The sequence below is a fragment of the Ranitomeya variabilis genome, chromosome 2 (assembly GCF_051348905.1).
Source record: "Ranitomeya variabilis isolate aRanVar5 chromosome 2, aRanVar5.hap1, whole genome shotgun sequence".
Classification (NCBI taxonomy): Eukaryota; Metazoa; Chordata; class Amphibia; order Anura; family Dendrobatidae; genus Ranitomeya; species Ranitomeya variabilis.
Genome location: NC_135233.1, coordinates 1,080,158,305 through 1,080,173,269, shown reverse-complemented (window position 1 = coordinate 1,080,173,269; position 14,965 = coordinate 1,080,158,305). Strand labels below are relative to the sequence as shown.

General features: G+C 46.2%; 1 long non-coding RNA gene across 2 annotated transcripts in view; it reads left to right on the top strand.

Moving 5' to 3' along the window:
• The window catches only part of LOC143808724 (uncharacterized), a 78,725-nt gene that overhangs the window by 15,140 nt on the left and 48,620 nt on the right, over nt 1-14,965 (top strand). For both annotated transcript variants that reach the window (XR_013222000.1, XR_013221999.1), the window contains exon 2: nt 6,690-6,772. This is a non-coding gene — a long non-coding RNA (uncharacterized LOC143808724). The remainder of the gene's footprint in view (nt 1-6,689; nt 6,773-14,965) is intronic.

Sequence of the window (14,965 nt, the reverse complement as noted above, 5' to 3'; positions counted from 1 at the left end):
GGAATGAACTTACATGGAAAGTTATGAGGGAATCATGTGCCTGTGCTGCAACCCCGACAGCACCGTTTCGCTACTCAGGCTTCTTCCATAGGGGGGCAAGTGCCCCGGGCGTCACAACTGGTTTTTATAAAAAAAAAAAAAAAAACAGTTGTGACACCCGGGAGACCGAAGTACCCAGCACTAGACCAATGAAGTCTGTCTCTTGAGGGGGATGTCACGAATGGCTTGACCCAGTGCTGTGGTCTCAGGCAATGCACAGTGTAAGGGATATCGTGAAGGAACAGACACTTACTTGATCAGCAGCAGGTCCTCTCAGCTGTGATGACCCCGATCCTGGATCGATGGCTATTATCCAAATGAAAGACTGAGGTGCTGAAACGTTTAACCAGTTTACTTCAACATGAAGGGATTTGCAATCAGTACTGTCACCGGAGTCTGTATGAGCACTCTGAATTACTCTGACCTTGTCAAGATTTCTATCTCTTATTATGCGCAGTTTCCATGTGGCCCTGCTGCTGTATGTGAACTGGCTGCCGACTCAATCTGTCCCTCCCGGGTCCTGGTTCGACGGGCAACCCGAGTCCTTTTTGTCAGTTTATCCCCTCTGGGAGTACCGCTGAACTCTGTGTCTGTTGCTGCGCCTGACCCTAGTGAGGCTGATATCACCTCACGTCTTTCTGGTTGCTGTATTAGATATAATGAATATAGCCGTGGATCCGGTATCCGTCTCTGCGCCTATTCTGGGTAATAATTAATGCTACCCGGTTCTCACAATGTCCTTTCTCTCTATTCCTCTTCTCTTCAGATCGATGGTCCTCACTTATCAACCGTCATAGGGTTGTTAGAAAATCAGTTGTATGACCTTTCACTCCTAGCTCCTTAGCCCAACTGCCAGTCATTTTCTCAGACCAGAATAGATCAAGGGGAGTCTCTGGAGCTCCCCCTTCTGGCCGGAGATGGTAGTGCAGTCTTGCTATTTTAGTATTTGTATTTGGTGTCAATAACTATTTTTGTGGCAAATACCCCTAGGGGCGCCACAGTAGCATGTCAATTCTTTTTGAGGATTCCGCAGCATTTTACATCTGCTACTGTATATGATTCCGCAGGTGGTAAAACGCATATGAAATCTGCACAAAAAACACAGGAAGTGCACATAGCCTCATAGTCTTACATTGAGCACTTGTGACATAGCTTCTAACTTCTGGCCTGTCAGAAGCTGCGCTCACAAGTTTGAGCAGCAGCACTGCAGCAGTGCCACAAAATAGTGAATAAGCCGTAGGATGAGTAAATGACCGGGGCATCCAAAACATGACAGGGAGCTGTGAGTCCATCATACTGTGTAAATGGGAGCTGCGAGACCATCATACTGTGTGTAAGGGAGCTGTGGGCCCATCATACTGTGTATAAGGGAGCTGTGAGTCCATCATACTGTGTATAAGGGAGCTGTGGGCCCATCATACTGTATATAAGGGAGCTGCGGGCCCATCATACCGTGTATAAAGGAGTTGCGCGCCCATCATACTGTGTATAAGGGAGCTACGGGCCCATCATACTGTGTATAAGGGAGCTGCAGGCCCATCATACTGTATATAAGGGAACTGCGAGTCCATCATACTGTGTATAAGGGAGCTGCGGGCCCATCATACTGTGTATAAGGGAGCTACGGGCCCATCATACTGTGTATAAGGGAGCTGCAGGCCCATCATACTGTATATAAGGGAACTGCGAGTCCATCATACTGTGTATAAGGGAGCTGCGGGCCCATCATACTGTGTATAAGGGAGCTGCGGGCCCATCATACTGTGTATAAGGAAGCTGTGCACACATCATACTGTGTATAAGGGAGCTGCGTGCCAATCATACTGTGTATAAGGGAGCAGCGGGCCCATCATACTGTGTATAAGGAAGCTGTGCACACATCATACTGTGTATAAAGGAGCTGCAGGCCCATCATACTGTGTGTAAGGGAGCAGCGGGCCCATCATACTGTGTATAAGGAAGCTGTGCACACATCATACTGTGTATAAAGGAGCTGCGGGCCAATCATACTGTGTATAAGGGAGCTGCGGGCCCATCATACTGTGTATAAGGGAGCTGCAGGCCCATCATACTGTGTATAAGGGAGCAGCGGGCCCATCATACTGTGTATAAGGAAGCTGTGCACACATCATACTGTGTATAAAGGAGCTGCAGGCCCATCATACTGTGTGTAAGGGAGCAGCGGGCCCATCATACTGTGTATAAGGAAGCTGTGCACACATCATACTGTGTATAAAGGAGCTGCGGGCCAATCATACTGTGTATAAGGGAGCTGCGGGCCCATCATACTGTGTATAAGGGAGCTGTGGGCCCATCATACTGTGAATAAGGGAGCTGCGGGCCAATCATACTGTGTATAAGGGAGCTGCGAGTCCATCACACTGTGTATAAGGGAGCTGCAGGCCAATCATACTGTGTATAAGGGAGCTGCGGGCCAATCGTACTGTGTATAAGGGAGCTGCGAGTCCATCATACTGTGTATAAGGGAGCTGCGGGCCCATCATACTGTGTATAAGGAAGCTGTGCACACATTATACTGTGTATAAGGGAGCTGTGGGCCCATCATAATGTGTATAGGGGAGCTGTGGGCCCATCATACTGTGTATAAGGGAGCTGCGGGCCAATCATACTGTGTATAAGGGAGCTGTGAGTCCATCATACTGTGTATAAGGGAGCTGCGGGCCCATCATACTGTGTATAAGGAAGCTGTGCACACATCATACTGTGTATAAGGGAGCTGCGGGCCAATCATACTGTGTATAAGGGAGCTGCGAGTCCATCATACTGTGTATAAGGGAGCTGCAGGCCCATCATACTGTGTATAAGGGAGCAGCGGGCCGATCATACTGTGTATAAGGAAGCTGTGGGCCCATCATACTGTGTATAGGGGAGCTGTGGGCCCATCATACTGTGTATAAGGGAGCTGCGGGCCCATCATACTGTGTATAAGGGAGCTGCGGGCCCATCATACTGTGTATAAGGGAGCTGCGGGCCCATCATACTGTGTATAAGGAAGCTGCGGGCCCATCATACTGTGTATAAAGGAGCTGTGGGCCCATCATACTGTGTACAGGGGAACTGTGGGGGACATCATACTGTTTGACGGGAGCTGCTGGCCCATCATACTGTGTATAAGGAAGCTGTGGGCCCATCATACTGTGTACAGGGGAACTGTGGGGGACATCATACTGTTTGACGGGAGCTGCCGGCCCATCATACTGTGTATAAAGGAGCTGTGGGCCCATCATACTGTGTACAGGGGAACTGTGGGGGACATCATACTGTTTGACGGGAGCTGCCGGCCCATCATACTGTGTATAGGGAACTGTGAATGCATATTGTGCATATGGGAGCTGTTGGCCCATTACACTGTATATAGGGGAGCTCTGGGGGGCATTATACTTTCTATAGTGGAGTTCTGTCAGCATTTTACTGTGTATAGGGGAGCATTGGGCTCATACTATCTAGGGGAGCAGTGGGATCATACTGTGTAGAGAGGAGCAGTGGGAACATCATACGGTGTAGAGGGGAGTAATAGAATCATCATACTGTGTATAGGGGAGCTGTGGGAGCCTTTGACTGTGTATAGGGAAGCTTTAAGCTCACCATACTGTGTATAATGGAGCAGTACATGGTGGAACTTAGGGGACATTATTATTGTGCATATGGTCCAATATGGCGGTAAAGTCAATGTTCGTTTTTGTATATAGATTTATTTTCAATAACAGTAGGGTCACATTCTGAGGTTCCCCTATATTCACAATAAGTGCGCAACCGTAACTGTAATCAGGGTTAGCTGGTTAGGGGCCCACTCAGATGTTTTGCCCCCCCTAAGCTGAAACCCTAGCTATGCCTCTGCTCCTACTATTATCTATTTTTGCTGTATACTACCTTTTGACTGACAGGATTTCCTCTGCTCCAGTGATTTAAAAAAATACTCACATTGCTGCTTACCAGTCCACATGTCTTATCCTACGATCCTCTCTCGGTGAGGAGCCCCATTAACTAACCCTCAAGTGACGCGAGTAGTGCCATGATGAACCTATGACATGTCATTTGAGGGCTGGTCAGTGGTGCATGGCCCTGAATGAAACTCGTGGCAGGAGATATGATGATATGAGAAGTATAGGATGGTAGGTGGGAATTTTGCCACAATAAATTTGCACAAACTGAATTTAAAAAAAAAGTAATTCAGGAGATTTCAAATTTTGGGGTAAAAAATTGCATTGAATGGAAACTCTTATCCTTATTAATAAATTTTGTTAATTTCCATTTTTAATTGAAATAAAAAACTTTTTTTGTGCTGGAAAAACCCTTTATGGCCTCAAATGCATCCAATATTAGGAGTTTAAAGCCTCAAACAATGCAAGGCAAAATTTTGGGTAGTTGGCATTCGCAACAATTTGCTTCTTAACAGTTAGGCAGAATTTCTGGAGTCAATGGTGCTTATAATAAAATAGTGCATGCTCCAGGGATAAAATATGGCCCAAAACATGCAATGTGCTTGCCAAGTGACAGCAGGAGACGAGGGTGAAAGTCTGTGTGATCACATTGGTAGGTGCAGACTGGATTGAGTAATACAAATAGTCAGGTAAAAGGTGAGCCAGGATTATCTGCTAGAGGAAAGGTGACACACGAGATATCTGTGAGGTCATCAAAGCTTTTTAGGTGGAGGAAAGGTAAAGCATTAAGGACTATTTTTACATGGAAAGCAACTAGCGATGTCACCCTGTAATTGTAATGACTACAAACACAAACATTCATATTGTCAGCCATCCTCTATTTTGCTGAAATGTGAGTGTCAGGAAGGGTTTAAGAAAACAAAATCCTTCTTACACTCACCTTTTTTCAGCCCTCCCAATACCTGTCCTGACGTTACCTCTCCTCTTCTTTTTTTAACTCAAATAGTTTTTTATTAAGCATAAAATTTCAATAAAACATTTGCCATTAATACATGTATTTTCCAAATTTTCCCAACATTAACCCCCCTTTACCCACCCCTCCTTTCCGTTTAGACAGCTCACGCTCTTCACTTAACATGTCTTGTAACGGTACATACATTATCATTATGTAATGTCTTCCATTATGGACATATAGACCATTATCATGTAGGCAATACCACGTCAGGCCTGTCTACCCTTAAACTCCTCCTAACCCAGTGCCAACCAAGGCGTCCGTTACCTCTCCTCTTCGATCTTCTCCATTATTTCATCCTTTTGCTCTGGTCTTCCAGTATAGTTCCAGCACTGGCTGGGCCCCACATGGATGTGTAGTGCCCACGTGACTGTATGAGGCACACTTGGCAGTGATGTGTATGAAGACCCAGAGAGAAAGGAAGACTAAACCGGAGAAGATGCCAGAAGAGCTTAACTCTGAGGGCAGCTATGCATGGCCGTATAATCTCTCATCTGAGAGAATCGGGTTGATTACGCAAATGAGATTTTGCTCAAAGTGTGATCATAGTTTGAAATTTTTTTTCCAACTTCTCCATTCTGTCAGTGAGTGTAAATCAGATATCATCCCAGTGCAGTCCAATCGTTTCCCTGCACTCAATGACTTGCGTGGCGGACTACAAACAGAATATCAGCTCAAACTCTGGCATACTGTGATTTCCTTGCCATAGACCTACTCTATCCAAGGGAAAAAATGGGCATGTGCACAGTGCCTTAGAGTAACATTGGTCCGAGTGCGATCTCATGTTTTGTCCTATGTATCGCACTTGGACTGAAACTACACCTGTCAATAAAAGGCATTAATATGACGTCTATCATAACTTGCTTTCTACAAGATTTTGAAGGCATCTGTGGGAATTTTTGACCCTTGATCATTTGTGAGGTCAGACCCTGACGTTGTGAAGTTTCCGGGCTCACCATCTCCATTCTAGGTGTTGGATGGAGTAGAGGTCTGGACTCTGTGCGCTGATCATGTTCTTCCACCAAACTTCCACCAACTATATCTGTATGGACGTTCTGTACTGGGCACAGTCAATGGGAATAGAGTAGGGGCTTCCTTAAACTGTTCTCACAAAGAAGGAAGGTATTCCAACCCACTTTCCTCTTGGTTTTCCATCAGCTACATACATGATGTCACAAACCAACAAAATACCTTCCAACACTAGCAAAGGAGAATGAATAGCAACAATATCTATACAAACCTAGATCTATCTATATACATGTACACTGGTAATTTATGAGTCAGATGGTTCTTATATAGCAGAAGACATAGACCGTAGCCAGATGTACAGACCACATGAATGGAGCTCATCAATCACTGGCACTTCATCTTCATTCAAACATCTGTTTTTCTTGGATAGAACATGAACCCAATTTAGTTTATGTGGATGTTCACATGTCAGTGGTCCGTTCTTGACCCGAGCCTCAGATCAAAATTACCCAAACAAGCTTATGGGTCCATGAAAAATCACTGATGTCACTTTGATGCCATTGCAGGGAATAGAACAAGTTTTGTACTTTATTTATTTGTTTCATATGTGAAAATTTCAAATGTTACTCACTCATCAAAGGCTGGTGAAACTGGCACTATTTTTTTTAAACACTGTGATGGTTACAGCAATGGATCACAACTATTGATGAGCGAATGTGATTAGATAAGGTCTTATAGCAACTATTACATTATTTTTTTGTTTTTAGGTTTCCTTTTCTAGTGCCCGGGAGATATGTATTAGAACATTGCCAAACACCTTAAAGGGAACCTGTCACCACCAAAATCGAAGGTGAGCTAAGCCTACCGGCATCAGGGGCTTATCTACAGCATTCTGTAATGCTGTAGATAAGCCCCTGATGTATCCTGAAAGATGAGAAAAAGAGGTTAGAATATACTCACCCAGGTGCGGACCCGCTGTGGTCCATTCCGATGGGCGTCGCAGTCCGGTCCGGGGCCTCCCATCTTGTTATGATAACGTCCTCTAATTGTCTTCATGCTGCTGCTCCGGCGCAGGCGTACTTTATCTCCCTGTTGAGGGCAGAGCAAAGTACTGCAGTGCACAGGCACCGGGAAAGGTCAGAGAGGCCCGGTGCCTGCACACTGCAGTACTTTGCTCTGCCCTCAACAGGGCAGACAAAGTACGGCTGCGCCGGAGCAGCAGCGTGAAGACAAGAAGAGGACGTCATCGTCTGTATTCTCTGGCTGTGGACAGGAGCTGTGTGAAAGTGCCTTTGGCTTCTAGGTTACCGGCATTTGATTTGCTGGCTTGGCAAGATGTCATCCATGTGGCACACAGTTGACATCTCTACGGCACAGCTAGTCAAACTGAGCCAGGACTCCTGGAAGGTAAAGAAATTAACTTAGCTCCCGTCAACGGCCAAGGAACTGACCAGCACCAGGGAATCCGTTTGCTCAAAGGGAACCTGTCACCCCCAAAATCATAGATGAGCTAAGCCCACCGGCATCAGGGGCTTATTTACAGCATTCTGTCATGCTGTAGATAAGCCCCTGATATATCCTGAAAAATGAGAAAAAGAGGTTAGATTATACTCACCCAGGGGCGGTCCCGCTGCGGTGGGCGTCGCGGTCCGGGGCCTCCCATGTTCTTTCAATGACATCCTCTTCTTGTCTTCACACCACAGACGTACTTTGTCTGCCCTGTTGAGGGCAGAGCAAAGTAGTGCAGTGCGCAGATGCTGGTCTTTCTGACCTTTCCCGGCGCCTGCGCACTGCAGTACTTTGTGCTGTCCTCAACAGGGCAGACAAAGTATGCCTGCGCCAAAGCCACAGGGTGAAGACAAGAAGAGGACATCATCGTAAGAAGATGGGAGGCCCCAGACCGGACTGCAATGCCCATTGGACCGGACCGCAGCGGGACCGCCCCGGGTGAGTATAATCTAACCTCTTTTTCTCATCTTTCAGGATACATCGGGGGCTTATCTACAGCATTTCAGAATGCTGTAGATAAGCCCCTGATGCCGGTGGGCTTACACATGCGAGAAATACAGCCAAGTCTCGCATGTTAATACCCGGCATTGCCGCCGTCACTCAGGAGCGGAGCATGTGGTGCATAGCAAGATATGCAGCCGCACGCTCTGCTCCTGAGTGACGGCATCAATGTTGGGTATTTACATGCGGGACTCTGCTGTATTTCTCGCATGTTTAATCCCGGACAATATCCATGGCCCTTTGCCATTTTTTTCATCATTTATGTAAATAATTTTTAAAAACAGATGTTGTGACCCCTCTATTCTTGATAACCAGACTTGCTAAAGCTGACAGCTGAGGATTGCAGACTGCAGCTGTCAGTTTTGCCTGGCTGGTTGTCAAAAATATAGTGGAACCCATGCCATTTTTTATTTAATTATTTATATCACAGGCGCTGGGTTATGGAAACTCCCATAAGTAGCTGCCTGCTCTCGCTGTTAAAAGCGGCAGCAGACGTAGGCTGATGAGAGTAGCAGTCCCATCAGCCAACACTTGTGACTGTGGGTAAACCTCACAGCTGCAGGTTCACGCTGTCATTTGAAAGTGTTGGAGCTGCTGCTCTCTGACCGGTAGTAATGATTTTATGCCGCTGAGAGGCAGTATTTGTCGCGCTATCATGCACATGACAATGCAAAAAGGAGAGAGAAAGAGACATGCACTGTTATGGACCTGGTGGTTAGGAACACCCAGAATGACCTGATGGATAAACTATAGGACAGGACAAGCTCTGGGAAGTGGGAGCTCTGCTGACCGCAAACCCTAATCCTATCACACACACTAGAAATAGCCGTGGAGCGTACCTAACTCTGCCTAGACGCCTCTTCACAGCCTAAGAGCTAACTACCCCTAAAGATAGGAAATAAAGCCTCACCTTGCCTCAGAGAAATTCCCCAAAGGAAAAGGCAGCCCCCCACAAATATTGACTGTGAGTTAAGAGGAAAGTCACAAACACAGGAATGAAACAGGTTTTAGCAAAGGAGGCCAGTCTTCACTAAACAGACAGAGGATAGAAAGGAATCTTTGCGGTCAGCACAAAAAACTACAAAAAAACACGCAGAGTGTGCAAAAAGACTCCCGCACCGACTCACGGTGCTGAAGTGCCACTCTGCACCCCAGAGCTTCCAGCTAGCAAGGCAATATCATGATAGCAAGCTGGACTAGAACTTAGCAAGTACTAAGAAATTTATTCAGTACACAATGAACAACAAATGAACTAGCAGGGACTTAGCTTCTGCTGGAGTAGACAGGTCATCAGAAAGATCCAAGAGAGATCTGAACCAGTACTAAGACATTGACAGCTGGCATGAAGTAACGATCTGAGTGGAGTTAAATAGAGAAGCCAGCCTAGCCATAAACGAGGGCAGCTGAGGAAGGAATTTCAAGAACCAGCAGCTCCACTCACAGCCACCAGAGGGAGTCCACGGACAGAACTCGCCGAAGTACCATTCATGACCACAGGAGGGTGTTCGAGAACGGAATTCACAACAGTACCCCCCCTCGAGGAGGGGTCACGAACCCTCACCAGAGCCCCCAGGCCGATCAGGATGAGCCAAATGAAAGGCACAAACTAAATCGGCAGCGTGGACATCAGAGGCAACAACCCAAGAATTATCCTCCTGACCATAGCCCTTCCATTTGACCAGGTACTGAAGTTTCCGTCTCAAAATACGAGAATCTAAAATCTTCTCCACCACATACTCCAACTCCCCCTCGACCAACACCGGAGCAGGAGGGTCAACGCAGGGAACTATAGGCGCCACATATCTCCGCAACAACGACCTATGGAACACATTATGGATGGCAAAAGAAGCTGGAAGGGCCAAACGAAATGACACAGGATTGAGAATTTCAGAAATCTTATAAGGACCAATGAAACGAGGCTTAAACTTAGGAGAAGAAACCTTCATAGGAACATAACGAGACGACAACCAAACCAAATCCCCAACACGAAGTCGGGGACCAACACAGCGACGGCGGTGAGCGAAACGTTGAGCCTTCTCCTGGGACAATGTCAAATTGTCCACTACGTGAGTCCAAATTTGCTGCAACCTGTCCACCACAGAATCTACACCAGGACAGTCCGAAGGCTCAACCTGCCCTGAAGAAAAACGAGGATGGAAACCAGAATTACAAAAAAAAGGCGAAACCAAAGTAGCTGAACTGGCCCCATTATTAAGGGCGAACTCAGCCAATGGCAAGAAGGTCACCCAATCATCCTGATCAGCAGAAACAAAGCATCTCAGATATGTTTCCAAAGTCTGATTGGTTCGTTCGGTTTGGCCATTTGTCTGAGGATGGAAAGCCGAAGAAAAAGACAAATCAATGCCCATCTTAGCACAAAAGGACCGCCAAAACCTTGAAACAAACTGGGAACCTCTGTCCGACACGATGTTCTCCGGAAAGCCATGCAAACAAACCACATGCTGGAAAAATAATGGAACCAAATCAGAGGAGGAAGGCAATTTAGGCAAGGTTACCAAATGGACCATCTTAGAGAAGCGATCACAAACCACCCAGATGACTGACATCCTTTGAGAGACAGGGAGATCTGAAATAAAATCCATGGAAACATGCGTCCAGGGCCTTTTCGGGACTGGCAAGGGCAAAAGTAACCCACTGGCACGAGAACAGCAGGGCTTGGCCCGAGCACAAGTCCCACAGGACTGCACAAAAGAACGCACATCCCGTGACAAGGAAGGCCACCAAAAGGATCTAGCCACCAAATCTCTGGTACCAAAAATCCCAGGATGACCAGCCAACACCGAACAATGAACCTCAGAGATAACTCTACTAGTCCATCTATCAGGGTCAAACAGTTTCTCCGCTGGACAACGGTCAGGTCTATCAGCCTGAAACTCCTGCAGCACCCGCCGCAAATCAGGGGAGATGGCAGACTCGAGATAAGTCAGATTCTTGTGATCCGTTAAGACCACCACGCGATGCTTGGCTCCTTCAAGCCAATGTCGCCACTCCTCGAATGCCCGTTTCATAGCCAACAACTCCCGATTGCCAACATCATAATTACGCTCAGCAGGCGAAAACTTTCTAGAAAAGAAAGCACATGGCTTCATCACAGAGCCATCAGAACTTCTTTGAGACAAAACAGCCCCTGCTGCAATCTCAGAAGCATCAACCTCGACCTGAAAAGGGAGCGAAACATCTGGCTGACACAACACAGGGGCCGAAGAAAAACGATGTTTCAACTCCTGAAAAGCCTCAACGGCCGCAGAGGACCAATTCACCACATCCGCACCTTTCTTGGTCAAATCAGTCAACGGTTTAACAACACTAGAAAAATTAGCGATGAAGCGACGGTAAAAATTCGCAAAGCCCAGGAATTTCTGAAGGCTCTTCACAGATGTAGGCTGAGTCCAATCATAAATGGCCTGAACTTTAACAGGATCCATCTCGATAGTAGAAGGGGAAAAAATGAAGCCCAAAAAGGAAACCTTCTGAACTCCGAAGAGACATTTAGACCCCTTCACAAACAAGGAATTAGCACGAAGGACCTGGAACACCATTCTGACCTGCTTCACATGAGACTCCCAATCATCCGAAAAGACCAAAATATCATCCAAATATACAATCATGAATCTATCCAGATACTTTCGGAAGATGTCATGCATAAAGGACTGAAACACAGATGGAGCATTAGAAAGCCCGAATGGCATCACCAGGTACTCAAAATGGCCCTCGGGCGTATTAAATGCTGTTTTCCATTCATCGCCCTGTTTAATACGCACAAGATTATACGCCCCTCGAAGATCTATCTTGGAGAACGAACTAGCCCCCTTAATCCGAGCAAACAAATCAGACAGTAGAGGCAAAGGGTACTGAAATTTGACCGTGATTTTATTGAGAAGGCGGTAATCTATGCAAGGTCTCAGAGGACCATCCTTCTTGGCCACAAAAAAGAACCCTGCTCCCAACGGTGACGACGATGGGCGAATATGCCCTTTCTCCAAGGACTCCTTTATATAACTCCGCATTGCGGCATGTTCTGGCACAGATAAATTGAAAATTCGGCCCTTAGGAAACTTAGTACCAGGAATCAAATTAATAGCACAATCACAATCCCTATGAGGAGGTAGGGCACTGGATTTGGGCTCATCAAATACATCCTGGTAATCTGACAAAAACTCACTGACTTCAGAAGGAGTGGAAGAAGAAATTGACAACAATGGAACATCACCATGTACCCCTTGACAACCCCAACTGGACACAGACATTGATTTCCAATCCAATACTGGATTATGGACCTGTAGCCATGGCAAACCCAACACGACCACATCATGCAGATTATGCAACACCAGAAAGCGAATATCCTCCTGATGTGCAGAAGCCATGTACATGGTCAACTGAGTCCAGTACTGAGGCTTATTCTTGGACAAAGGCGTAGCATCAATTCCCCTTAATGGAATAGGATACTGCAAGGGCTCCAAGAAAAAACCACAGCGCCTTACAAACTCCAAGTCCATCAAATTCAGGGCAGCGCCTGAATCCACAAATGCCATAACAGAGTAGGACGACAAAGAGCAAATCAGAGTAACGGACAAAAGAAATTTAGGCTGTACAGTACCAATGGTGACAGACCTAGCGAACCGCTTAGTGCGCTTAGGACAATCAGAGATAGCATGAGTGGAGTCACCACAGTAAAAACACAGCCCATTCTGATGTCTGTGTTCTTGCCGTTCAGCTCTGGTCAAAGTCCTATCACATTGCATAGGCTCAGGCCTCTGCTCAGAAGATACCGCCAAATGGTGCACAACTTTGCGCTCACGCAAGCGCCGATCGATCTGAATGGCCAAGGACATTGATTCATTCAGACCAGCAGGCGTGGGGAACCCCACCAATACATCCTTAAGGGCTTCCGAAAGACCCTTTCTGAAAATTGCTGCCAGGGCACACTCATTCCACTGAGTAAGCACAGACCACTTTCTAAACTTCTGGCAATATACCTCCACTTCATCCTGACCCTGACACAAAGCCAGCAAGATTTTTTCTGCCTGATCCACTGAATTTGGTTCATCAATAAGCAATCCAAGCGCCAGAAAAAACGCATCTACATTACGCAATGCAGGATCTCCTGGAGCAAGGGAGAATGCCCAGTCTTGAGGGTCACCACATAACAAAGAAATAATGATTTTTACTTGCTGAATGGGGTCACCAGAGGAGCGGGGTTTCAAAGCAAGAAACAGTCTACAATTATTTTTGAAATTCAGAAACTTAGATCTATCCCCAGAAAACAAATCAGGAATTGGAATTCTAGGCTCTAACATCGGATTCTGAACTACATAATCTTGAATGCTTTGTACCCTTGCAGTGAGTTGATCCACACAAGAGGACAGACCTTGAATGTCCATATCTACACCTGAGTCCTGAACCACCCAGAGGTTAAGGGAAAAAGAAAGACAAAACACACTGCAGAGAAAAAAAAATGGTCTCAGAACTTCTCTTATCCCTCTATTGAGATGCATTAACATTTTGCTGGCCAGCTGTACTGTTATGGACCTGGTGGTTAGGAGCACCCGAAATGACCTGATGGTTAAACTATAGGACAGGACAATCTCTGGGAAGTGGGAGCTCTGCTGACCGCAAACCCTAATCCTATCACACACACTAGAAATAGCCGTGGAGCGTACCTAACTCTGCCTAGACGCCTCTTCACAGCCTAAGAGCTAACTACCCCTAAAGATAGGAAATAAAGCCTCACCTTGCCTCAGAGAAATTCCCCAAAGGAAAAGGCAGCCCCCCACAAATATTGACTGTGAGTTAAGAGGAAAGTCACAAACACAGGAATGAAACAGGTTTTAGCAAAGGAGGCCAGTCTTCACTAAACAGACAGAGGATAGAAAGGAATCTTTGCGGTCAGCACAAAAAACTATAAAAAACAACGCAGAGTGTGCAAAAAGACTCCCGCACCGACTCACGGTGCGGAGGTGCCACTCTGCACCCCAGAGCTTCCAGCTAGCAAGGCAATATCATGATAGCAAGCTGGACTAGAACTTAGCAAGTACTAAGAAATATATTCAGTACACAATGAACAACAAATGAACTAGCAGGGACTTAGCTTCTGCTGGAGTAGACAGGTCAACAGAAAGATCCAAGAGAGATCTGAACCAGTACTAAGACATTGACAGCTGGCATGAAGTAACGATCTGAGTGGAGTTAAATAGAGAAGCCAGCCTAGCCATAGACGAGGGCAGCTGAGGAAGGAATCTCAAGAACCAGCAGCTTCACTCACAGCCACCTGAGGGAGTCCACGGACAGAACTCGCCGAAGTACCATTCATGACCACAGGAGGGAGTTTGAGAACGAAAATTCACAACAGTGCACATATAGGATCAGGCACCAAGAGGGTGGGTGGGTGGTTCGCACGGGAGTCGGTGCCTGATCCTATATCTCCAACAAACACTTGCGAGTGCATGGCGTGAGCATGTCCATTATGTGTCCAAATTGAATGCTGAGGAAAATGATTTATTTGCCTGCCTGCTGGCAAACCGGACCCATGTCTCTTTTTCCCCCCTTATTGTCTTGGGTGTAACATTTGTAATTTTTGTGGTTTTAAATGTTTTTATACAATGTGTGGTGTGTCGTTAACGGATATCAATAACATTTTGTGATTTTACATGTTGATCCCTGCGTATGTGCATGTCTCTTTCACACTCCTTTTTTGCATTGTCTATATGTTTTGGCATGCTGCAGGTTGAACACATGATTTATTATGCTTGATGGTGCCCGCTATTTCTAGTTTTTGCATCATGCACATGACAGCGGGTGAACACTGGATGTTCGGGCACCCCATGAATGTGAATTGGGTTTGGGAATGGTTCTGGTACCCGAACAGAACTTTTTTAACTGTCGGGCAAACCACTGGATGTTTGGGTCCAGTGTGGCCAATCACTACTCCTGATATGTTGCTCAGATTCTGTTTTTTTTTTTCCAGTGCTAACACTTATTACTTACCTTTAATAGATATATTTTAAATTCTTTA